Source organism: Triturus cristatus, chromosome 2_2 (genome assembly GCF_964204655.1).
Source record: "Triturus cristatus chromosome 2_2, aTriCri1.1, whole genome shotgun sequence".
Classification (NCBI taxonomy): domain Eukaryota; kingdom Metazoa; phylum Chordata; class Amphibia; order Caudata; family Salamandridae; genus Triturus; species Triturus cristatus.
Window position 1 is genome coordinate 1,054,015,113 of NC_140582.1, and position 25,950 is coordinate 1,054,041,062.

Below are 25,950 nucleotides of genomic sequence, written 5' to 3' on the forward strand. Positions count from 1 at the left end.
CCCCCTCCACCCCCCTTCTTTCAGCAAGGCCCCCCTTTTTTAGGCAGAGGCTGGGGCAGAGGAAGAGGGCGGAGAAGAGGAGACGACAAGAGAGTACACTGGCAGGACCAACCCTCAACATCCATGGAGACCAGGAGCCAAACCAAGAACAAGAGACGCTAATTGTTAACCTCTCTCCTCGCACCCTTGGCGATGCAGAGAGACGAGTACTCCAAAAAGGTTTAGGCTTTGTACCCACACCAAAGGTTGATTCCTTTAGAGAAATGTGTGAAATCCAGGCCTTTTTTCGTAAAGCACGTCTCAAGGCATTTTTTCATGACGAACCAGGGGCTCAGTGTGAAGACTCTGGCCTCCATAAACCATCTCCTTTTACTCCACATAGCGGGATGGTCCCCAATGAGGTGTTAACTTTCGAACAGGCAGTTCTTAAGGATTGGAAACAGATCAGACCCACCTCTGTCTTCCATAATATCTCCAATGAGGAAGAAGCAGCACTACGGTCACTAAACAATGACCCCCTCATCACCATTAAACAAGCAGACAAGGGGGGCGCTACGGTAATCATGTCAACCAGTGATTATCGTACTGAATGTGAACGCCAACTCAGTGATAGGAAATACTACACTCCTATCCAAGAGGACCCCACCAATCGGCTCAAGACACTGATCACGACTATGGTCTTCCATGCAGAAACCCAGGGCTGGATCACGGAAAAAGAGGCTACTTTTTTAGTCACTGATGAACCAAGAATCCCTTACTTCTACTGCCTGCCCAAAATACATAAGGGAACCAATCCGGTTCCTGGGAGACCGATCGTCTCTGGAATTGGATCCCTGCTGGAACCTCTTTCCCAATTCGTTGATCACTTCCTCAAACCACTGGTCCAGGATACTCCCTCATTTCTGAGAGACACTACTGATGTACTCAGGCTTCTAGAGGGTACTCAACACCAGGGAGAAGTTGACTTTCTCATCACCCTGGATGTTGAGGCCCTTTATACAAACATTCCACAAAGGGCAACTCTTGATGTCATAGAGGATGTGCTGAGCGGGCTAGATTGGGTATCACCCACCCCCTGCCCTTTTATCATTGAGTGTTCATCTCTAGCTCTCACTGAAAACATTTTTTCAAGTTCGAGGGCCAATTATTCCATCAGATACAGGGCACCTCGATGGGGAGCACCTTTGCCCCGAGTGTGGCCTGTCTCTATATGGCAGCCTTTGAGGAACGAGCCATTCTCAATGAATCGAACCCTTATAGAGCCAATATCCTACTATGGAAGAGATTCATTGACGACATCCTGATCATCTGGAAGGGTGACCAGGCCCATTGTGACGAATTTTGCAAATGGATTAACACCTTGAATCCATACCTAAGATTCACAAGCACTATTTCCGACCAACAACTTCCCTTTCTGGACCTCCTGATCCGATTAGATGATCACAAAATGAATACCACACTCCATCGGAAGTCCACTGATAGAAATAGTCTATTACGTTTCGATAGCTATCACCCCCTGGCCCTAAAACAAAATCTACCCTTTGGCCAATTCCTCCGAATCAGGAGGAACTGTAGCTTTGTTACTGACTTTAAAAAGGAATCTAGGGTCCTGACGAACAATCTCCTCCAGAGGGGTTTTCAGAGTCGAGATATCAGGAGATCTTACAAGCGTGCCCGCAATAACAACAGGGAAGGGTTACTTGAACCAAGAGAGAAAAAGACTGATGACTGCCTCACGTGTGTGACCACCTACACTCCTAATTCATTCCAACTCAAGAAAATTATCAAAAGACATTGGGGCATCCTTCACACCGGGGAACTCTCTATGTCGAACCCCCGGTTTGCGTTCAAACGCACCACTAATCTAAAGGAGAGACTGGTACACACGAGACCCAAACAATCTAAGAACACCACACAGTCCACTTTATGGGACCTTCCCCCTGTCACGGGTCACTACCCCTGTGGTTCCTGTGTGGTCTGCCCACTAACCAAAGTAACTAAGAACATTGAATTTTCCAACGGGGTCACGTGGGAATGCAGAACACACACCAATTGCAATACCTCTCATTGCATTTATTTAATAACTTGTCCATGCAATCTCCCCTACATAGGGATGACGACGAGACCAGTAAAAACCAGGATCATCGAGCATCGGAGTAACTTCCGGTGTAAGAAAGTGAATACGAAGATGTCTACACATTTCTTTGAGAAAAACCATTCTCCCGATTCTCTACAGTGGACAGTTCTTCAATCCTTCAAAAATATCAAAAAAGCTAAATTATTCACCCTGGAACAAAGGTGGGTAATGAGACTATCGTCCCACCATGAAGGCCTGAACGAAGACATCCCCTGGAGTAGTCTTGTAATTATTTGATACTTTACAGTGATAGCGACCAGCTGGATAGTTTTTTCCTCTCCCCCCCTTGGTCTTTACTTTATGGGTGAGATTAAGAGTCTTCTATCACTAGAAACACTTTTTGTTGTAATTACGTCCAGGATGGGCCTGTCTGCCATGACTTATTATAGTCTCTACTCCACATGATTATACCACCTTCTGCACCATGTGGTTAATATACAGCTGATTCAGGATGTTGTTGCCCAGATATACTCTTAGCCTCCATACTGAATAATTATACCACTCAACACACCATGCGATCGATATACATACACTCCATAACTCGATCGTTTGGGCTCCACACCTCAGCGTCACATCAACAGCTAACACAGAGTGATGCGGGACGCCCACGATTACAATAACGTTGCCATGACAACAAGCAGGTTTACACTATCGTAAGAACTCCTTACTGTTTACCAATCACACCTCTGCGTCAGATCAATAGCTGACACAGAGTGACGCGGGACGCCCGCGATTACAATAACGTTGCCATGACAACAAGTGCTTTTACACAATCGTAAGAACCACTCCTTACTGTTTACGAATCACGTGTACCCCCCACGTCACTTCCAGGTAATGATGCGGCACGCTCCACTACACATGAGCGTCACCAGGCGAACTCCCAAGCTCATGTGACCGGAAGGATACTCTGCTTACTAGTCTTTACCCTTCCGATCAATTAGTTGGTTCTCGTCCCCCATTGGCTCCCCACCGCTATGAATTCGACCCGCCAGGTTCTGACAGTGTCCCCCGAGCCGGCGCGGACACAGGGTAGGTGGGAAGGCGTCCCGCATTGCGGACTTGAGTAAGTAATCCTTGAAGTCGTGACACCTTTACTTCCGCGTTCTACTAGATGCGGATTTTGTCCTGGTATTCTTCTGGGATACGCTCTTTTTTAACAACAGATCCCTGTGGCTACATTGTCTTCCTCCTCCATCTTGTGCCCCCCCCTCCTTTTTTGTGCTTACAGGACACTGTACTATTCGGTGTCTCCTTCCAGCGCCACCTCGTTGAAATTCGCAGCCTTGCTCTGCAGGGTGAGTTGATTATTCCAATTAGCCTTTTGATCCCTTAGTTTTGTTATGATTATTCCCCGTAGTAGGCAAATTGTAGTTTCTACAAGAGCACTCATCACACTATGGGCACGATTAAGTCACTATTAAAGTTGTTCTAACATATCGCTACCACACAGTTGGCCACCACTGTAATATGAATACTGCATGACACCCACTGGTTGCAGTTTTTTTAAAGGCGATTTCTGCGATACCTATGTTATCAAGTTGATTGTTTGATATGTATGTTTGTCCCCCTGTATTTCCTTTGCAGGCGTTTTATCTCCCCTCCATAAGTAACCACTTATTTGGGTGATGTACCAGTGGTAAGTGCCCCACTAGTCGCTACCACTACCAATAAGTGTGTGAAGTACTTGGTCCTGAAGAATTGCGGTTACATTTAACCAATTGCAAGAAACATGTTGACCACACATCACTATAGCGTAAAACAGACATCACAACTGTAGTATTACGCACGTTATTGTTTTTAATTAAGAGTGGGACCCCCTCTATTAAATAAACTTTGTTACTTAGGATTCCCACTACTTACTTTTAACACACTTTTTTCACCACACACTTTTTTCACCTTAGGGCCCTCACCTGCACTCACCTACCGGCAACTAAAAGGAATAAAGATCTCCACTAAAAGGCGCCACTAAGGTCGCCGGTCGGGGATTGCAGCGCCGCCCCAATTCGGAGCAGACCTAATGATGAAACTTGACATCTGGGCCACGTGCTGACGATATATGACAGCCAGTCTGCCGGATGTGTGAGGGTCTTTTTCCTAAAAGGAGGATTCTCCTCCTGACTGTGTGGACTCATACATCTCTCTACTAGCTCTCTTTGAGGAACTGCATACCTTTGTATTCATATACTTTCACTTGGGCCTTGTATGCTGGACCTATTATAAATAGCCCTTGTTTCTTCCTTCTTTGGTTCATGTTGTTGAGGGACCCACTCATGATTTGTCTCTGGTGTCTGGAGCGCGACCACAACTCGATGTAGTGCTCCGACTGCCATACCATGGCTCCGAAAGTTTGAGGCAGCGGTCCCTAAACTTGTTTGCGGCCCGGCGCTCGATACAAAGTCACTCTCCTTGGAGGTCAAGATGAAGGTCCAGGCAATGCTCCGGGAGTTCTAAGTCTTCGTCCTCCCATGTAAAGTCATTGAGTAGGTCGGGTAATAAGCACACAAAAAAAATAGGAAGTCGTAGCATGCTCCGACTTCTCCCCGTCCGTTGGCTCACAACAACAGAGGAGTCTTGGTGGTCCAGGCCTCGTTCTTCTGAACTTGTGCCTGGGTCAGCTCTGTGTTTCCCTGCCTTACCAGGAGCCAGAGCGGTCCCCGTCCAGCTTAAAGAATTTTATGATGCCATGTGCCTCGTATTTGGGGGGCCTGACCCTAACACCGCACCTTCGGCGAAGTCTTAGAGGGGGCTCGGTCAGGTTCTGTGTCGCCGGCACCGATGAGCCCACCATGGATCCGGCAATGGATCAGGACGGACACTGGTCGTGCTATTGCGACCTTCCCCTGCGGTAGCAGCTAAGGCTTATCCAGGAGGGTGTAAAGCGGGTACATGTACCATTCAAGTCATTCAGTGACAGTCATACAGAAAAGAACCTGACCAGTGTAAAAAAAATAGGTACAATTTATTACAACACCCGTTGCTAAAGTACTTTGGTATATCTCCTACCCGGAGATATGCATACACAACAATGCATCTCAAAACAGGTAAGTAAATACATAAAAACACATGGGCCCCTATGGGGTGGGCAAACCATATACTAAGTAAGAGAAATGCGAAAGGGGTACCCAACCATGACTACCACCCAAGGAGCTGTAGGCCAGGGGAAGCATGTAACCACCAAAGGTATGTTACTAGGAGTCCCTAGGCATCCGGGTGCAGAGGTGATACCTCGGGTCAGTGTCCGTAGAACAACATGGGGGAGTCGTGGTTAGGATTTTCAGGATTCAGGACCCTTCCCAGAGAACCACAAGGAAACCCTTTGGAACCAGGGAGGTTGTAGAGTACCTCCACCCGTGGATACCCCGAGAAGCAGGCTACCTATACCAGGGTGCTGGGGTGCATAGGTGTGTAGTGGTGTCGGATCTTTGGATGCCCAGCTGCTACCGTGATCCGTGGGTCAGGTCGGTGGAACCCAGGTAAGGATTCTGGTTGAGGAGCACCTGAGGAGAGAGGAGACAGAGTCAAAGCCACCCAGAGGAGGTGCCGGAGCACAATGCCCCCTCTTCTCAGGGGTACTTCACGGTAGGATGGAGGTCTTAGAGTTACAGCTGTGGAGATCAGGTGGTGATGTAGGATCTCAGAATCCATCTCCGAGCCATCTACGAGCTGTCCATGGTCGACAAATTGCTGGAGGGTCAGTGGTCAGGAGGTCCGTCAACAAGCCTTGGCAAATGCAGCAGAAGGGTTGTAGGAAAAGTTACACAAAGTAGGACCAGCAAGGTCCAGGGAACGCACTCACCACAGGTAAGTTAGAGTGGGCACTCCGCATGCAGGAGAGCCAGCAGGAGTTGATGAAGACTCCAGAGGGATCCTCTGGCAGCAGGCACAGGGAGTTGCAGGGAGGCCTCAGTTGCACAACGAAGATGAAGGGCCCACATTGCAGGAGATGCAGTGAGGACGTTGCTTTTGCAGCAGGGTGATGCTTGAGGCTTGGGCTTCTTGGAGCTTGGAGCCATCCATACTGGAGACCCAACAAGCCTTGTTAATGGTAAACAGACACAGTGCACAAGGGTTCGGTTCCTGCAGCTCCACGAGGAATTGCAGTTGGCCAAATTGCACAGAAGACAGGTCAGGCCTCAGGAGAGTCACCAAACCACCATCTGTGTTGTAGAGCCTTGAAGAGTCCGTGGGACAACAGGATCCACAACCCAGTCATCGTCTTTGATGTGCCTGCAGCTGAAGAGGAGTGATTCCTTCACTCCAAGGGAGATTCCTTCTTGCTGTCCTTGATGGACGCAGAGTCCTTGTGGCACTGGAGGATGCATGGCCACAGAGGTTGCAGAGTCTTTGCAGAACATGGGGACAAAGTTGCAGTAGGAGCCATCCTACTAGTAGCAGTCTTGTCTTGGTTTCAGGTGAATGTCAGCAGCAGAATCGGGTGTCCAGCAGCAGAAGAGTATTTGGAAGAGCCTTTGGATGAATATTGGTCCATTCGAATCTAGGGTCCCACCCTCAGAGTAGCCCTCAAGTAACCCAGGAAGACGGTTGTACAGCTTCTGCAGTGACCCACCTATCAGGACTGGTCAAGGACGCTAATCTGGTGGACTAACCAGTCAGGTGCTCCCAGAGGCCTCTGCTTATCTTGCTTTCAAGATGGAAGAATAATAGTGGCCACCTAGCAGAGCTCTGGGCACCTCCCTGGGGCAGAAGCTGGACGGGGGTGGTCACTCCCCTGTCCTTTGTGTGGTTTCATGCCAGAGCGGGAGCCAAGGGCTCCTGGAATGGGGCAAACTGATTTATGCAGGGAGGGCACCAAATGTGCCCTTCAAAGCAGTCTAGAGGCGCGCAGAGCACCCCCACCCTAGCCCAGAGACACCTCTTTCTAAAGGAGAGGTGGCTACACGTCACCTCTACAGGAAATCCTTTGTTCTGCCTTCCCCTGCCTGAGTTACGCTCATCTGTAATGAAAAGCTACAATGGTTCTGTACGGAAAGAACAGTTGCTTCACAAATAATAATTAAATCATAAAGTAGCACGTCTTGAAGACTGCCTCGGAGTGAACACGTACTGCCAGGACTTATGACTGGCAATGCAGTGGGGATCTTAATTTGTTTTGCCTCACCTACCGGCTGATTATCTCTTAATGGCCCGCTCATGTCACCACAGGCCTAGATCTAAAAGACTTCCTGAATTGTATCTGTATTTTAGAGCTTTCCTGCAACCTTCAGATAATTGGCAGCCTTCACTCAGCGAGGGACGCCTAAAGGAATCAACCCCCATGATGGGCTGTAATTCTCTTCCCTTGTCTTGAAGAAGATCCGCCATGACACTTGTTCAATAACGCTTTTGTCTTCGTTGATCTGACCACCTTTAGCTTATTTTCCCTTGATAAACTTGTATATAATCTATTCTCACCCCTGTTTATATTATATGCACTTCACCACTTTCACTGAGTACTCATTGACACTATATTATATGTCATGCCAACATTGCATTGAATATTGACAGCCATTTAAATACTTGTAAATATACATGAAGATTGCTCTATTTAACAAAAAGTAATACTTTTGCAAGCACTTACTTGCCAGTGTTTTCGTGTTCCAACTGCATTGAATAAGATGTGCTACTTTATGATTTATTTATTATTTGAGAAGCAATTGTTCTTTCCCGACAGAATCATTGTAGCTTTTCTTGTACGTACCCAGGTTCTGAGGGACACAGGGTTACCCAATTGTGATTACACACAACATGAGTTACGCTCATCAGTAGGGTGGCAGAACAGTGTCTGGGGTCGGCAGCAGCACTGGCTTGCACGCAGACCCTGCAATGCTCTACAGCTAGATATGGAGGGCTCCTATAAGGAGCCCCCCCAGGACATTGTATCAGGGAACTAACACTGGAAAGGTGTAGTTGCATGATTCCAACATATTTGATACCAAATATGACTAGGTTCGGGGAAGCCATTATGTAATTGGACATCTTGTGTTGACCAGTGTTCACTACATATCTTAAGATGGCTTCTCCTCACTTATAAACCCCAGTGAAGGGAATCTGGGGTTTATAGGGCACCCTCACACTTAGAACCATGCACCCTCCACTTGGGCTGAAGTGCCTACTTTAGGGGTGACTTATAGGATGTAAGTGCAGTGACCGGGTTATAAGGTAAACCTTATATCTGTGGTTAAACATGCATGCACCATTCCACATAGGCTGCATTGGCAGGCCTATAGACAGAGTTTGAATGGGCTCCCATGGGTGGCATAATACATGCTGCAGCCCATTGGAGACACCGCGAGTGACCAATGCCCTGTGTATCTTAGTATCCTATACTAGGGGCTTTCAGGGGTACACCTGTATTAGAATTGTGGGGTGTACAAAGTACTTACCAATCCAATTTAGGGGAGAGAGATCCAACACTGGGGTCCTGGTTAGCAGGACCCCAGGATACTACAATCTAAACATACTGACACTGGGCAAAAAAGTGGGTCAAACCTGTCAGAAAGATCCTACATTCCTACACCGGCCCCCACACAGAGATTCCTGATGCCGCTGCCACCCCTGGCCGGTGCCCTTAGGTCATAGGTTGCTTCCTCAGCCTTATCCTGAAAGAGAAGGAAAGGAGGATGATTGGGAGGTGTCACTGAACTCTTTACAAGACCAGCCTTATGAAGAAATGGACTGGTATGAGGAATTGGCTGAGGCCAGCAGACTGGCTACCTCTTTAGATTCTCGCCTGCTTTCTCCCCCTACTGTGGCAATGGAGAAGGGAGCATCATATGTTATGGTGGTGCAAAGGGCAGCTGAGGTCCTGGACCTTCAACTCCCTTTGTGGCAGTCAAGCAGAATGTCTTGACAGAGGTCCTGCAGCCAGGTGTCTCCTCCTCTGAACTCTTGCTGCCCTTCAACTAGGCCTTAACTAATGTGCTACTAGGAACCCGGTCCAAGCCCAGCGCAGGTGCTCCTGTGAATGGGACAATCGTCTGCTGCTATCGCCTTGCACTGGGCGATCCAAAATTGCATCACCAACCACCCTACCCCCGAGAGCTTGGTGATCCAAGCCTCTACCTCCCACGGCACAATCCCCTCCACACCACCGGACAGGAAATCCTAGCGGCTGGACAGTTGGGGTAAGAAAATGTCTTCTTCTGCTAGCCTTGCAGTGTGGTCGGTGAACACTGTATGCTCATTGAACGTTACTCCTACTCCCTGTGGGAAACAGTTGCGCAAGTGCTGCCACAGGTCTTGTAGGAGTCCCGGGCCATCCTCTCCCAAGTGATACCAGACAGGAGAGATGCAGCAAAGTGTGCCATTCATTGTGGTCTCAACATGACCGAGTCGCTGGGCAGATTGATTTTATCGACTTTGGCTGTTCGACGCCACACCTGGTGGAGGGTTCTGGCTCTTCTGGGGATGTCTAGGTCTCTTTTGATGGCACTTGCCCTCTTAAGGACTCATGGGCTACGGCCAAGTCCTTGGGCCTCACAGTGGCCACACGTCCCCATCTGCCTGTTGCGGCTACAGAAGGAGCTTTCAGTTGCGCCAGCCATACTCCAGCTACAAGACCTCACAAGTTCAGCAAATTCTGCGCAGCCGTGAGTGCTGATCATTTTGACCCCTTGGGTTGGGCGACCAGAGGTTGGGTCGGACACCCCCTCACAGCCTCAGCCTCCAAACCCTCCTGGCCTTGTCCTTCCAGATCTTTGGTGGCCAGTTGGTGGCAGGATCAGCCTTCACCTCCACCGCTGGCAGAATATCACTTTGGGCAGGTGGCTTCTCCAGATATTCCGAAGGGGCTACTCCCTCCCCTTTGAGACTACCTCCATCTTTACTGTCTGACGGAGGATCTCCTGACTTTGCTTCAGCAGGGAATCATGACTTTCTTGGCCAAGGGAGCCATAGAGAGGGTTCTGGTGCCAGAAGTAGCCTGTGATTGTTATTCCTGCTACTTTCTGGTCCTGAAAAAGGACAAGGGTCTTCGTCCTATCCTAGATCTACGAGCCCTCAACTATTTCCCAAAAAGGAAAAGTTCAAGATGCTCACCCTGGCTCAAGTCTAGTCTGGCCTGGACCCAGGTGACTGGACGGTAGTGTTGGGCTTGCAGGACTCTTATTTTCACGTTCCTGTCCTGCCTGCTCATCGACGCCACCTGTGGTTTACGGTAGGCATCAAGCATTTTCAGTTCTTCGTACTCCCCTTTGGCCTTGCCAGCACCCCACGGGTGTTCACCTAGGTGAATGCAGTGGTCAGGGCTCATCTGGTCAGATCAGGGGTGTTAGTCTTCATCTATCTCAAATACTTGCTTTTGAAGCCGGTCTCGCTCCAGGCTGTTATCTCCCATCTGCAGACTATGGTGAACCTCCTGTGTTCGCTGGGGTTTACTATCCACGTGTCAAGGTCATTCCTGATACCTTCTCAGAAGCTTCCTTAAATCGGAGCTGTTCTGGACACAGTGGTGTTTCGGGCCTATCCTCCCAAGCACCGAGTCCAGGATATTCAGGCTATGATACCGATGTTCCCTTTATCCTGGGTTTCGGTGAGAATTACTGTAGGAAGCTGGTTCTGTATATACAATACCAAAATAAGGTGTAGTGTGCACAGAGTCCGGTGGATCCCCAAGGCTTTACAGAGGCTAAAGTAGAAAATACTAATGCTCTCTTTTATGGTAGTGTGGGCGAGCAGTTAGGCTTATCAGTTGGCAGTAGTGAGCATTTGTTGTACACACACAGACAAGGAATGATTACACACACTCAATGACTAAGTCTGAGACCAATGCTTTGTAAAAGTAGTACTTTTGGTATTTTTATTTTATAGAACCAAAGATACTTTGTTGCAGTAAAATACATTTTTGCAATTTTGCTGTATTTCAATGTAAAAAGTGTGCATTTTTCAATCAGTAAAATGTTATCCTATGGGAGGAAAAACAATTAGCAATATGCAGGTATGTAAACAATTACGATATTGAGCTTTTGGATGAAGGATCAGTACCAGGTAAGGTTCAGGTAAGTGACCTCGCTGCACCACCAGAGGCACTGGGGCGGCCGGGTACAGAGGTCAAACTTGGGATCTGGTACCAATTTTATACAATGTAGAAAGGGGGCAATGGAAGTGGTACTAGTTACAGGTGAGGAGAATGGATTGGTGACCCAGTCTCCGGGGGTGAAGGTAAGCAAAGGGGGCGCCACAAGGCAGCACCAAACTGACTCCCTCAGTGGCACAGGGGCAGCAGGGTGCAGAGTGCCAACACAGTTCGGGCGTCCAATGTTAACAAATGGAGAATCTTGAAATCGGACAAAGGCTGCAGGCTCAGACCAGGAGGCTGGACCAAATAAACCTACAGCTGCACAGGTAAGTTGGGATGTGCTGGTGCCCCGGGACACAGTTGGTAGATCTTCCCAAGGTCCACGGGCTCCATGTGCAGGGGTGTCCATTGGCATCGGAAGTCAGCTTACCAGTGAGGTCGCAATCTGTAAGAAACACGTTAGTTAGATTCCTCACCTTAGAATATCCCCAGGCGTCAGGCTGGATCCGGAAACATTTTTGTAGCAATACCCCTTGCGCGTCGCTAGGCGTTGTCTGCGGCTCCGTGTCCGTCGTTGGCGTCGTGCGCCGGAATGATGTCGTCGGAATACTTAGACGCCGTCCTCGCGCGCTGACGTCAGTTCTTCTTTTTTCCGCGCCAGGCGGCGCCGATCCGGGAAGAACTTACCCCTTAGTCAATTTTTACTAAACTTTTTGGACTCTTTTTGGTCTTCTGTCAACTCGACTCTGGTGCTGGTAGGAATCCTGGGTTTAAAGCCTGTGACTCCTGTCATCGACTGATGTCGGTGACGGACCACCATCACCAGTGCCTTTACTGCCTGGGGGCCGACCACAACGCGGAGTCGTGCCCCGATTGTCAGGCCTTGACCTCGAAGGCTAGGTGGGAGCGGTCCCGTAAGCTTCTCGAGCTTCGGCACACGGCTCCGCGCCGCTCACGGTCCCGGTCTAGGAGGTGGACCAAGGACCGGTCGCGGAGCCGCAGCCACCATCATCGCTCGTCGGGCTCGAAGGCTTCGGGTAAGTCGAAGCGATCCAAGAAGTCCAAGAGGCGACACCGCTCTTCGGACTCTCCTCGCCGGTCGCGCGACTCGGCTGAGGGTCAGGGTGGTCCCACCCCCGCGGCTCCGCCGGAGCCGCAGGAGCCGCATCCGTCCCCATACCCGCCGGTCCCAGGGACTGACGCGACTCCGGCGGAGGTCAGTGCCTTCCTCTCGGCCATGAGGGGCCTGGCTCCGCCGTCGACGCCTGCCGGTGCACTTTCGGGCCCCGCGGGCTCGACTGGGCGACCTCGCGTGCCGGCGGCTCCGGCCCCGGCGCCGTCGACGACTTCGGTCCCAACGCCGCAGGTCCCCGAGGGATCCAGGCCTGGATCTCTGCCGCCGCCGGTCGACCTCACGACGCCTCCTCCGCCGGCGCCGACACCGGTTCCGCCTCCGGCGCCGTCTCTGGTCGACGCCGTTCCCCGGTTTAGTCCCGGTCCGGGACCGGCGCCTGCGCGGCGCCGCTCCACGCCACTTCCGACGCCGATGGATGAGTGTTTCATCTACCGCCCTGCTCCGATCATTCCTCCTGTTTATCAGGAATCGGATGACGGGGGCGACTGGGAGGGGTCTGAGGACCTTATGGCCAGACAGGACCAACTTTCACAGGACTGGGCAGACAAACTGGGGGATGCCAGTGGTCTGGACACCTCCCCTGACGCTGGTTTCATCTCTCCTCCGACTGAGGCCTCGGAGGAAGGTGCAGCTTTCTCAGTGGTGTTGCGCAAGGCGGCCGAAGCCCTGGGGCTCGAGTTGCCTGCTGTGGCCGTGAGGACTAACATCCTCACAGAGGTGCTTCAACCGTCAGCAAGCTCCACAGAGCCTCTGCTGCAGTTCAATGAGGCCCTCATAGACGCTCTGCAGGGCACTTGGTCCAAGCCCTCCACAGTTCCTCCTGTGGATCGTAACATGGCCCGACGCCACCGCCCTGTTCCGGGCGACACCAGTTTCCTGTCCCAACACCCCACCCCCGAGAGTCTGGTTATCCAGGCCTCAACTTCCCAATCCTCCTTCCCGTCTGCTCCTCCGGATCGGGAATCCAAGAGGCTGGAACAGTTCGGAAAGAAGCTGTTTTCTTCCCTGAGTTTGAACCTGCGGTCTTTGAACACCGCTTGCCTCTTGGACCGTTTCTCCCACTCTCTGTGGGATACGGTGGAGGACGTGCTCCCCCTGTGTCCGGAGGAGGCCCGGACACATCTCTCCCAGGCGCTTGCTGACGGGCGAGATGCAGCACGACATGCCATACGGTGTGGACTAGACACCACGGACTCGCTGGGTAGGGCGATTTCAATCACGGTGGCTCTCCGGCCCCACACCTGGCTGCGGTCCACGTCTTTCTCGGGGGATGTCCAGAGTACCCTCATGGATATGCCCTTTGATGGCACTCACCTTTTTGGTGAGAAGGCGGATAGTGCGCTGGCTCGTTTTAAGGACTCCCGGGCTACGGCCAAGTCCTTGGGTCTCTCGGCCCCGCGGCCGCAAACTTCTGCCTTTCGCCCCTTTTGTGGCCAAGGAAGGGGCGCCTCCTCACGTCCGCCCACCCACCGGCCGCAGAACCAACCTGCACTCGGTCGCGGACGTGGATTCTGCCGTGGCGGTACTGGAGGACAACGTGCCGGTCAGTCCACATCCACCCCGGCAGCATCCTCTTCAAAGCCCTCCTAGTCTGAGCTTTCAGGCCCATTCCACGCCAGTGGGCGGCAAAGTTCGCCATCACCTGCTCCACTGGCGATCCATCACATCGGACAGGTGGATGCTGCAAACCATCCGAAGGGGCTACTCCCTCCCCTTCGAGATGACCCCTCCAGCCATGCCACCGCAGTGCCACCGTATGTCGGAGGATCACTTGAATCTTCTGCGGGAGGAAGTTACAGCCCTCTTGGCCAAAGAGGCCATTGAGCGCGTTCCTGGTCCAGAAGTAGGCCGTGGTTGCTATTCCCACTACTTTCTGGTTCCCAAGAAGGGCAAAGGGGGCCTACGCCCTATCTTGGACCTCAGGAGCGTCAACGCCTTCCTCCAGAAGGAACGGTTCAAGATGCTCACTTTAGCTCAGGTTCTGGCTGCCCTCGACCCTGGAGACTGGATGGTAGCGTTGGACTTGCAGGATGCCTATTTTCACATCCCCGTCCTGCCGGCCCACCGGCGTTACCTGCGGTTCACGGTGGGTCACGAGCACTTTCAGTTCACTGTGCTCCCCTTCGGCCTCACCAGTGCCCCTCGGGTGTTCACGAAAGTGATGGCGGTGGTCGCAGCTCATCTGCGCAGATCGGGGGTTCCAGTCTTCCCCTATCTCGACAACTGGCTGTTGAAGGCGGGCTCGCCCCAGCAAGTCGTCTCCCACCTCCAGACTAAGGCTGACCTCCTGCATTTGCTGGGGTTCTCCATCAACGTGCCGAAGTCACACCTGAGACCCTCCCAGAAGCTCCTCTTCATCGGAGCGGTTCTCGATTCGGCGCAGTTCCGGGCCTATTCTCCGGAACAGCGGGTCCGGGATATTCAGGCTGTGATTCCCATCTTTCGGCCTCTATCCTGGGTTTTGGTCAGGTTGGTGCTGCGGCTTCTGGGGCTGATGGCCTCCTGCATCCTGTTGGTGCATTACGCCAGGTGGCGAATGCGGGCTCTGCAGTGGGACCTGAAGTTTCAGTGGGCCCAGCATCGGGGCAACCTGTCCGACCATGTCTTGATCTCGGAGGGCACTGCGAAACAGTTGCAGTGGTGGCTCACGGACCGCGATTGGGTCAGGGGCAGATGCCTCTCCCTACCCCAACCGTAGCACGTAGTAGTGACGGATGCGTCCCTCCTCCGATGGGGGGGGCATATGGGAGAGGCGGAGATCAGAGGCCTCTGGTCTCCGGCGGAGTCTCAACTCCATATCAACTTGTTGGAGCTGAGAGCGATCCGGCTTGCACTGAAAGCCTTTCTTCCCTCTGTCCGGGGAAGTGTTGTGCAGGTGTTCACGGACAACACCTCCGCCATGTGGTATTGCAACAAACAGGGTGGGGTGGGGTCGTGGACCCTTTGTCAGGAGGCTCTATGCCTCTGGACATGGCTGGAACACCAGGGCATCATCCTGGTGGTTCAACATCTGGCAGGCTCTCTGAACGCCAGAGCAGACGAACTCAGCCGCCGGTGCATGATGGATCACGAATGGCGTCTGAACTCGGACGTGGCGCAAGGTCTCTTTCTGCAGTGGGGAGAGCCTTGGTTAGATCTATTCGCCACCGAAGAGAACGCGCAATGTCAGCAGTTCTGCACGTTGGAATTTCCAAGGCGGCACTCGCTCGGAGACGCTTTTCGTCGCGAGTGGAGTTGCGGTCTGTTGTACGCCTTTCCGCCTATACCACTTCTGCCCAGAGTGCTGAAGAAGATCAGGCGCAACCGGGCCCAAGTCATCTTAGTGGCTCCGGATTGAGCACGAAGGTACTGGTATCCCGAGCTACTCAGTATGTCAATCGATCCTCCGGTACGACTGCCTCTTCAGGAGGACCTTCTGTCGCAGCAGCAGGGGACGGTCCTCCACCCGAACCTGTCCAGTCTCCACCTCCATGCATGGAGATTGAGCGGCGACAGTTGATGCCATTTGACTTGCCTCCTGAAGTCTGTGATGTTATTCTGGCAGCCAGGCGTCCCTCCACAAAATCGATATACGCCTGCAGGTGGAACAAATTTGTGGCATGGTGCACAGCAAAGGCTGTGGATCCCCTTTCCGCCCCTCTTTCTGAGGTTCTACTCTTTCTTCTTTCTTTGGCCCAGCAGGGCTCTGCTCTGGGCACCTTGAAAGGTTATCTTTCTGCAATCTCTGCTTTCTTACAGCTTCCTGATCAGCCTTCTCTTTTCAAGTCCCCTGTTGTTTTGCGTTTTCTTAAAGGCATTACTCACATGTTTCCTCCTGTCCTCTTCGTAATGCCTCAGTGGGATTTGAATCTTGTCTTGACCTTTCTGATGTGCGCTCCCTTTGAGCCTCTTCACAATTGTCCCCTTCGTCTTCTGACTCTTAAGACTGCTTTCCTGGTAGCTATCACCTCGGCTAGACGGTGAGTGAGCTCCAGGCTCTGTCATGTAAGCCTCCCTTTCTTTCTGTTCATCCGGACAAGGTTGTCCTCCGGACTCGTCCTTCTTTTCTTCCAAAAGTGGTGACCCCCTTTCACATCGGGCAATCGGTCACATTGCCCACCTTCTTTCCGCCTCCGCATCCTTCGAAAGAGGAAGAGAGGCTCCACTGTCTGGACCCCAAACGTGCGCTGTCCTTTTATTTGGACCGCACCAGACAGTTCTGGGTGGACGACCAACTTTTTGTTGGATACGTAGGTGCTAAGAAGGGGAGGGCTGTACACAAGCGGACCATCTCACGGTGGGTCGTATTGTGTATAAAGGTTTGTTACTCCTTGGCGAAAAAGAACCCTCCTGTTGGGCTGAGAGCCCATTCCACCCGGGCCACTGTGGCGACTACTGCCCAGGGACGGGGAGTTCCCTTGCAGGACATCTGTCAGGCGGCGATGTGGGCCTCACTGCACACGTGTGCCAAGCACTATTGCCTGGACAGCCAAGTCCGGAGAGATGGCTTCTTTGGCCGTTCTGTTCTCCAGGACTTTCTGGTGTGATCTTGGTTCGCAGACCCTCCGCCGGGGTTGGTATTGCTGGGGTACCTATTCTAAGGTGAGGAATCTAACTAACGTGTTTCTTTCAGATGAACAAGTTACCTACCTTCAGTAACGATGTATCTGTAAGAAACATTAGTTAGTTAGATTCCTCACCGACCCACCCATCCTCCCCGCTCTGCGAACCGTCATCTAGGGTTAAGGTCATCCTGTTCAGGGCCCTAGACTTTTTGGCACCAGTGTCGGTCTCTTGCATGGCTCTGCGTTCCTGGTGCGGAAAGCTATGTACAAGAACTGACGTCTGCGCGCGAGGGCGGCGTCTAAGTACTCCGACGACGTCATTCCGGCGCACGACGCCAACTACGGACGCGGAGCCGCAGACGACGCCTAGCGACGCGCAAGGGGTATTGCTACAAAAATCTTTCCGGATCCAGCCTGACGCCTGGGGATATTCTAAGGTGAGGAATCTAACTAACTAATGTTTCTTACAGATACATCGTTACCGAAGGTAAGTAACTTGTTCGTTAGGGGGTTATCGTGCAGAGGCTGCAGGCATCAACGCGGAGTCCGGTAGTGGTCAACCTATGAAGGACTCTTGCTTAGGATCGCTGGAGAACCTTTTCTGGACCAGTGGGCCTCTTGGACTCAGGCCATGGGCGTCGGGTGCAGAGGTGGTCGACTTCATGATGCCACGAGATGACAGACAGAACTTTGGTCTTAAAATGTGGTTTTCTTCTGGACAGGTCCGCTGTCCACAGGAGATCAGGAGTCTTTTTAGAATGCAGGTAGTCCTCCCAGGGTTCTGCAGGTCACTTTTCTGTAGCAGGGTCTCTGAGGGCTGCAGACAGGCCGGTAGGGCTGGGCCCAAGTCAGTTAATAGTTAATGTCTTTAGTTTTCACTGCTGCACAGCTCTTCTTTGTCCTCTTCTTCATAGGTCATTGGTAATCTGAGGATTAAGGTTCAGGGGTGTCCCTAAATACTTAATTTAGGGCGTTACAGGGGTTGGAAAGTAGTAACCAATTTGCTACTTACCTTTAGGGTGACTACACCCTTTGTTTGTCAACTCCTTCTGGGGAGGGGGCATATCCACACCGTATTGGCTAGAATCCTCCAAAACAATATGGAGGGTTTTCATAGGAGGGGGTCACTTCAGCTTAGGGCACCTTAGGGCTGGTCCTGGCTGAGAAGGGACACACCTGTCTTGTTTACTAATTTTCCGCAACCTTGCTGCCAAAAGTGGGGTTTGGTCAGGGGGGCAGGTATCTCCACTAGCCTTTGTGGCTCACCACCGTTCTATGTTGTTCCTGCATGGGATAGGTATGAAGCACCTCCACCCAGAGGAGGCTTTGTTTCTGACCCACGAGAGAAAAAGGCTCCCACCTCTGGGGTCAGAAACATGTCTAGAGATGGCAGGCTGGTTCAGACCAGTGAGACATACGCTAGTGGCTTGGTAGGTTTACAGGGGGGCACCTCTGAGGTGCCCTCTGACTGCATTTATTAATGAATCCAACACTAGCATCAGTGTGGGCTCATTAATCTGAGATGTTTTGTACCAAACATCTTGGAGCTCGGTGACGTGATCTTGGAGCTGTGGAACTCATGGTGACAAGTTCCCAGCCCCTGTACTCAGTATGGCTTCACCGTGTACTTATAATGTGTAAGAATGGACTTATACACTATGGGCCTGATTCACAAAAGTAAACTTAGACCAAAAGTTTAAGTTTGGACCTGAAGTCTAAGTGTAGACCTAAAGTCTAACTTTACTACTACTAGAGGTAGACTTTTGGTCTAAGTTTAGACCAAAAGTCTAAGTTTAGAACTAAAGTCTAACTTTACTACTACTAAAGTTAGACTTTTGGTCTAAACTTAGACCAAAAGTCTAACTTTAGTAGTAGTAGTAAAGTTAGACTTTAGGTCTAAACTTAGACTTCAGGTCTAAACTTTTGGTCTAAGTTTACTTTTGTGACTCAGGCCCTATAAGGGCACATCTGCTCATGTAGTTATGCCATCACATGAGGTATAGTGCACCCTGCCTTAGGGCTGTAAGGCTTGCTGTAGGGATGACTTACCTATGCCTCTTGCAGTGCTGGTAGTCTTGGCACATAGGGATGTGTGCTAGGTCGACTCTTCACTTTTATCTGCACCAAAACATGCAGGCTGCAGTGGGAGTGTGCATGTGTTTGGTGAGGGGTCTCTTGGGATGGCACAATACATGCTACAGCCCTTAGAGACTCTCTCTGGTCACAAGGCCCTTGGTACCACTGGTACCTTTTGCAAGGGACTTATATGTGTGCCAGAGGTGTGCCAGTTGTGGAATCAAAGGTGTGTTTTGAGAAAGAACATAGGCACTAGGAACCTGATTAGCAGGAACCCAGTGCACATTCAGTAAAAGATGCATCAGATTCAGGCCAGAATTGGAGGGAACCCATGCCAGAGGAACTTTCCTACAAGGACTCTGAGGCTTCTGGGCCTCATGGACTCCCACATTCTGCTAGTGACACAATGCAGATGGCGTATGCGAGCTCTACAGTGGGACTTTGAGTTCCAGTGGGCACAGCATCACAGGAATCTCTTCGACATGGTCCAGATCTCAGAGGAAACTGCACGAGACCTGCAGTGGTGGTTGACCAACTGCGATTGGGTCAGAGGCAGACCCCTCTTCCTTCCCCAACCAGATCGCACAGGATTGACAGATGCGTCACTCCTGGGAGAGGTGGAGATCAGAGCATTCTGGTCTCCGGCGGAATCCGGACTCCTCATCAACTTGTTGGAGCTCCCAGTGATTCATTTGGCATTGAAAGCCTTTCTTCCTTCAATCAAGGTAAAGCCGGTTCATGGATATCACACCGCCATGTGGTACTGTAACAAACAGGGCAGGTTGGGTTCGTGGACCCTTTGTCAAGAAGCCCTGCATCTCTGGACATGGCTGGAACAGCAAGGCATTTCCCTGGTGGTTCAACACCTGGCAAGTTCTCTGAACGCCAGGGCGGACGAACTCAGCCGTCGATGCTTAGCGGATAATGTATGGTGTCCCCATCCTGAGGTGGCGCAAGGTTTCTTTCAGCGGTGGGAAGAGTCTTGATAAGATCTGTTTGCCTTTGCCGAGAACGTGCAATGTCAGCAGTTTTGCGCGTTGGTGTTTCCAAGGGGGCTCTTGCTCGGAGACGCTGATCATCTTGAGTGAAGCTGAGGCCTCCTATACACCTTTTTGCCCATACCACTCCTTTCCAGAGTGCTCATGAAGATCAGGAGCAACTGGGCCCAAGTCATTCTTGTGGCTCCGGACTAGGCACGGAGAGTCTGGTATCCCAAGTTTCTCCACTTAAGCATCAATCCTCTGATCAGGCTACCCCTTCGGAAGGATCTTCTTTCACGGCAGTAGGGGAGGGTCCTCCATCTGAACCTGTCAACTCTACTCCTTCTTGTGTGGAGCTTGAGCGGCGGCAGTTGATAGCATTCAACCTTCCTCCTGAAGTTTGTAATGTTATTTTGGCAGCCAGGCAGCCCCCCACCAAGATTGTGTACACCTGCCGGTGGAAAAGATTTGTAAAATATTGTACAGAAATGTCTATTGATCTTCTTTCTGCTTCCCTTTCTCAAGTTTTGCTATTTATTTGTATCCTCCCCAGCAGGGCTCTGCACTGGGCACTCTCAAAGGGTACCTTTCGGCCCTGTCTGCCTTCCTTAGGCAGCCAGACCAACCCTCATTATTTAAATCACCTATTGTAAATAGATTCCTCATAGGCCTTGTACATATGTTCCAACCTTCCCCTTTCATTATGCCTTAGTGGGTCCTTAATTTGGTTCTCATCTTCCAGATGTGTGCTCTATTCGAACCTCTGCACAACTGCCCCCTTCAGCTGCTTACCATCAAAACAGCCTTTGTAGTGGCAATCAAATCATCCAGAAGGGTGAGCGAATTGCAGGCTTTGCCATCCAAGCCTCCTTACCTGGCAAATTGGTGCTTTGCAGTAGGGCCTCCTTCCTCCCAAAAGTGATAACACCATTCCATGTTGGGCACTCTGTCACCTTGCCCACTTTCTACTCTCCTACGCATCTCTCTAAAGAAGAGGAGCGACTCCAACGTCTGGACCCAAAAAAAGCATTTTCATTCTACCTTGACCGCACTAAAGATTTCCGGGTTGACGACCAACACTTAGTGGGGTATGCTGGAACTAAGAAAGGTTGTGCGGTGCAGAAGAGGACTATCTCGCAATGGGTCATCCTCTGCATCAAAATTTGCAATGCGCTGGCCAAAAAGCAGCTTCCTGAAGGCTTAAGGGCTCACTCCACCAGAGCTAAGGCTGCTACCACAGCGTTGCAATGAGAAGTTCCAGTCTTCGACATTTGTCAGGCTGAAACATTGGCATCCCTGCACACTTTTACCAAGCACTACTGCCTGGACAGTCAAGTGTGCAGGGACAGCCTTTTTGGCCACTCTGTTCTACAGGGCTTCCTGATCTAACCTTGTGTCACAATATGTCTGATTCCTTAGGAGCAGCACCCTCAAGACGCCCACCTTCCGGCAGCTCTGACTCTGAGTAAAATACACCAGACGATCAAAGTGGCCAGAGGAGGGGAAGAGAAATAGGGAGGGTACAGCGGGGAGGGAGATCTGGAACCGGGATAATCAACAGGTAAGTGTTGGCTCCTTGACTACGTTCACAAATCACATAAATGACATATAATGTAAACAGTCTTTATCTGTAAAAGAAAAACAAGGGCTTCAAAGGACGAACTAAAAAGGCTGATGACAACAATATCCAATAATGTTCTTGGACTGATTCTTTTGCGACTCTTCTTGTGTATATGGTTCATTAGAATAACTTATTCTCCTGGATAATATTTGACACATGTGACAAATTCTGAAAAGTTAAAATCAATATGCTGTAGAGTGCTTTTATCTCTCAAGTGTGTTCACAGTTCTATGGGAAGAAACTTCTCACTGATCAATGTTTATACTTCTCATAGGTAATGAGCCCTTCATTGGTTAAGTATTAAGCAATCATCCTTTGTACACTTTGTTCAATTATGCGCCTTTTGCTGCTTACTTACCATCTTTAGTAAAACATTGTTCGGTAATGCGCTGTTTATGGATTCAGCAGTCATATATTGTTCACAAATGTGTATGCGCATATTGCTTTGTTTTTTCTTTCTGTAACACACGTTCTATCCTCACGTGTGTGTTACCATGACAATTCGTATCCAAAAACTACAAAAACAAATGCACTGCATTCTGGCCAAGAGCCTATGCACAACTAGTAGGAACCGCTGTCACCTACCTGCGACGAAGAAACTCTTCGTGACGACCATCAAATGAGAATCCAGTCGAAAGGAACTAAGGTCCTCGCCCTTTCGTCATCACCAAGGAATAATCCGTAGTAGGTGGAAGGGTGCGGTCGGTTTTATAGTAGCTGTACGATGTACGGCAGCAGCGATGAACCGAAAGACCACGGATCGTGAACCAGCCGCAACTCAAAAAGAAATAAAGAAGCTGATACGGGCACACGTTGTTACTTAATTTGGTACCATATGGTATTTCTCTATTTAGCAGTGTCATTACTAATCACATTTGTTCAGGGTCTTCTCCATTTGGCAGAGTCATTATTTATTACATGTGGCGGTATGCTATGTAGCATTGTAGCATTGCTGTGATACATTTGGCAGTATACTCTATAGCATTGCGATACAGGTTCAGCGGTCATGACAGTCTGGGCAAGGGTTAGTGGTCATGACACCTTGTCCGCAGTCCCTCCTCTGGGGATGGTAATGCTTGGGTATCTGTTCAAAGGTAAGGAATCTACAGCCAGATGGACAAGTTATTTATCTTCGTTAACACCTTATCTGTGAGAGACATGATCTAGCCACAGATTCCTTATTGACCCATCCATCCTCCCCACACTGCGGACAGGTTTCTAAGGTCAGGGCTGATCCTTTTCAGGGCCCTAGTTGTTCAGACACACACCAGTGTCAGTGCCCTTTATGGCTCTGCGTTCCTTGAATGGAAAGTAGTGAAAAGTACTGACATCATCACGCCGAGGTGGTGCCTATATATGTGACCGGGACATCACTTTGATGTGGATGATGTCAACAACGTCACACGGAGCTGACTGACGCCACTTACTGCCGCACAAGGGTATTGCTTGCAGAAAAAGTTTCTGAATCCAGTCTGACACCGCGGAATATCAAAATTAATGAATCTGCAGCTAGATCATATCTCCACCAGATTAGGTGTTACCGAAGGTAAGTAACTTGTCCTGCTTGTCATAACCATTTGGTTCCTGCAGCTTGTTTCCTAGGTCACATGACTAGATGTAGATGGCAGTTGGCCTTTGTATATTCCTCCCAGATAGTCACACAGTAAAGAAGCTGGGTGTTGGCATGATGGACCATTCAAGGCAGGATGGGGGGGGGGTAGAGCTGTGCACAGGCCTACTTGCATTCAAAGACACTGACTCAGCTTACACACAAAGAACTTCACACTAGCCTATTGTGCCTACAGGCAGACTAGGGCCAGAGGAGGGAGGTAGGAAATTCTAGTCCCAACCAACTGCTCTGCTGTTGGGGTTTGTGTATTACTTCCAGACAGTAAGACAAAGGGGACTTAGTGGACAGGATGGGCCATCCTGACAGATGGCTCGGGAGTGGGCTGTATCCAGCCACACTTACTCTTCAGAGGGCTTTACTTACGGCACACACACAAAGGAACCTGACATCGAAAAACTCCATAAGCCACTTAGAAATATGTTCTTTAAAATGATCATTCAGACATAGTTTCCGGTCAAAAGAGAATTTTTTGGATCTGACCTCATCTCCCAAACCTGTCATTGCCAATACAAAGGGAGCATGATCCGACGAAATCCTAGGGAATATTTGCATACCAGCCCCCACTAAAGAAGCAGTAGTTAAAAAAAAAAAATCAAACCTCACCATTTTTTTGTGGGGAGAAGAATAAAACGTATATCCTGGGTCCATCGGCTGTAATTTACCCCATGCATCTATCAAGCCATGGTCCTTAAGTAAATTATATAGGGCCTTAACGACCCGGGGTTTGCGCCCTCTATAACCTTGAGGGCCACTCATCAAATCCTGATTAGTTAAGTTGATGTTTATGTCGCTAGCTGTAAATTTAATTCCTCTAGAATTGCAGCCTCGTCTAAATTAGACCCATAAATGGTACATAAAGTAAAATCACAATTGCCGACTCTACATTCCGCTATGGCCCAACGCCCAAACTTGTCTGCCAAACAACGACTAACTGTATAAGCATTAGGCCTAGCTAAAATCGCAACCCCCCGGGTCATTGCATGAGGTCCCTTATTCTGTCTTTGCATATGCAGATGACATAGCCGTGGTTTCTGAGGACCCGGCTACTGCACTTCAAGAGATTGAGCGTTTAGCGCTTGAATTTGGCAAGGTGTCTGGTTATAAATTGAATGTAACCAAAACACAAGTTGTATGCACTGATAATATTGCAATACAAGATCCTAGAGTGGTTACTGAAGCTACATATTTAGGTATAAAAATTAGGACATCAATGACAGAATTGGTAGATGCTAACTGGGGAACATTACTGCACAATGTTACTGAATCTTTGGAGAGATGGGGATGATTATATCTTACTCTGATAGGTAGAGGTAATATTATCAAGATGAATGTTCTCCCCAGGGCACTATATTTATTTAGATCTATTCCACTTGAAATATCGACAACTAAATTGCAAAATTTACAATCACTCTGTTTTAAATTCCTTTTGGCTCCCGGAAAACCTTGGCGTGCCAGTAGATTCATGATTCTTCCAACTCTAAGGGGAGGCCTATCAATACCTGATTTTCTTTTTTATTATTATGCCTGCTTTTTGCAGAAAATGCTTGTACTACTGACTGGTGAAGATGTCGGTAATATAGCAGAGGCCCCTTCGATTTTTCAGCTAATTTTAGGATCAGAAGCCAAACAATGTTTATTCAAAGAAATAGACGGCAGCTATTATAAAAGGACCAGGTGTAAAGTTTTGGAAGCCGTTTTTAAAGTCTGGAAAAAAATACGAAAATTCGTTGATTTAGAAGGACGAACATACTATACACCAACGAATGCGACAAAACTTCTCCCAACAATATTTTCGAACAGGTTGGCTTCAGGGTGGAGACAAAAGGGGATTTGTCAGATTGGAGATTTGTATGTAGACGGGGGTCTTATAAAGTTGTATGAAGATCTAGCAAGACAATATAGTTTGCCTAACTCTCAATTTTTTTAATTCTTGCAAATGCGGGATTTCCTCAGTCGTAGAAACTTGAAATTGCACCCAAATCCGCTTATTGAAGCTGTAAGGTCCCAGGGGAAAATAGGAGTGTTATATAAAATATTATTGTCATTTAGAACGGACGATTTGGGGAAACATAATGCACAATGGACTGCGACTCTGGGAGATTCTGATATATGTATAGAAGATGCAATTGCTAGATCTACTGAAGTTTTTTATCTGCAAATTTAAAAGTAAAATTTTTCAAAACGGTATTTAATTTATATTATACTTCTGCGCGGATGCACAAGTGGGGTGATCGATATGATGGTAAATGTTTTCGATATGGGGAAGACAACGCAGATAGCATTCATATATTTTATAGGTGTGTTAAACTGAGTAAATATTTGAGGGATATTGAAAAATACCTATCAAATATTCTTGGATTTTCTCTAAACATAACACCGGCCTTAATGCTTTTGGGGATCGGTCAGGTTGTAAAAAAGGGTAACTTTTTCTATAAACATCGTTATTTTTTGTTTGTGGCAATAATTGTTGAACGACTCTGTATAGCTTCCGATTGGCTACGACCTGACCCTCCCAGCTTTGAGAGTTGGCGGATTAGAATGTACAATTTGGCTAATATAGAGCTAAGTTTGTACTCTATAAAAGGGACAAGGAAACGAAAATTAGGATTGTATATATGGAGAGCCTTCTCTGAATATATGAATGCATGATTTAATGTGTATTTACTTATCTCATTTATTCATTTGTCATTTATGTATTTTTTTGTATTTTTGTTTTTTTCTATTCTTGTTTTTTTTTTTCTCTTTGTTGACACTGTGTAAAATAAAATTTAAAAAAACAAAGGAACCTGACATCAGGCCTATGCTGCCTTT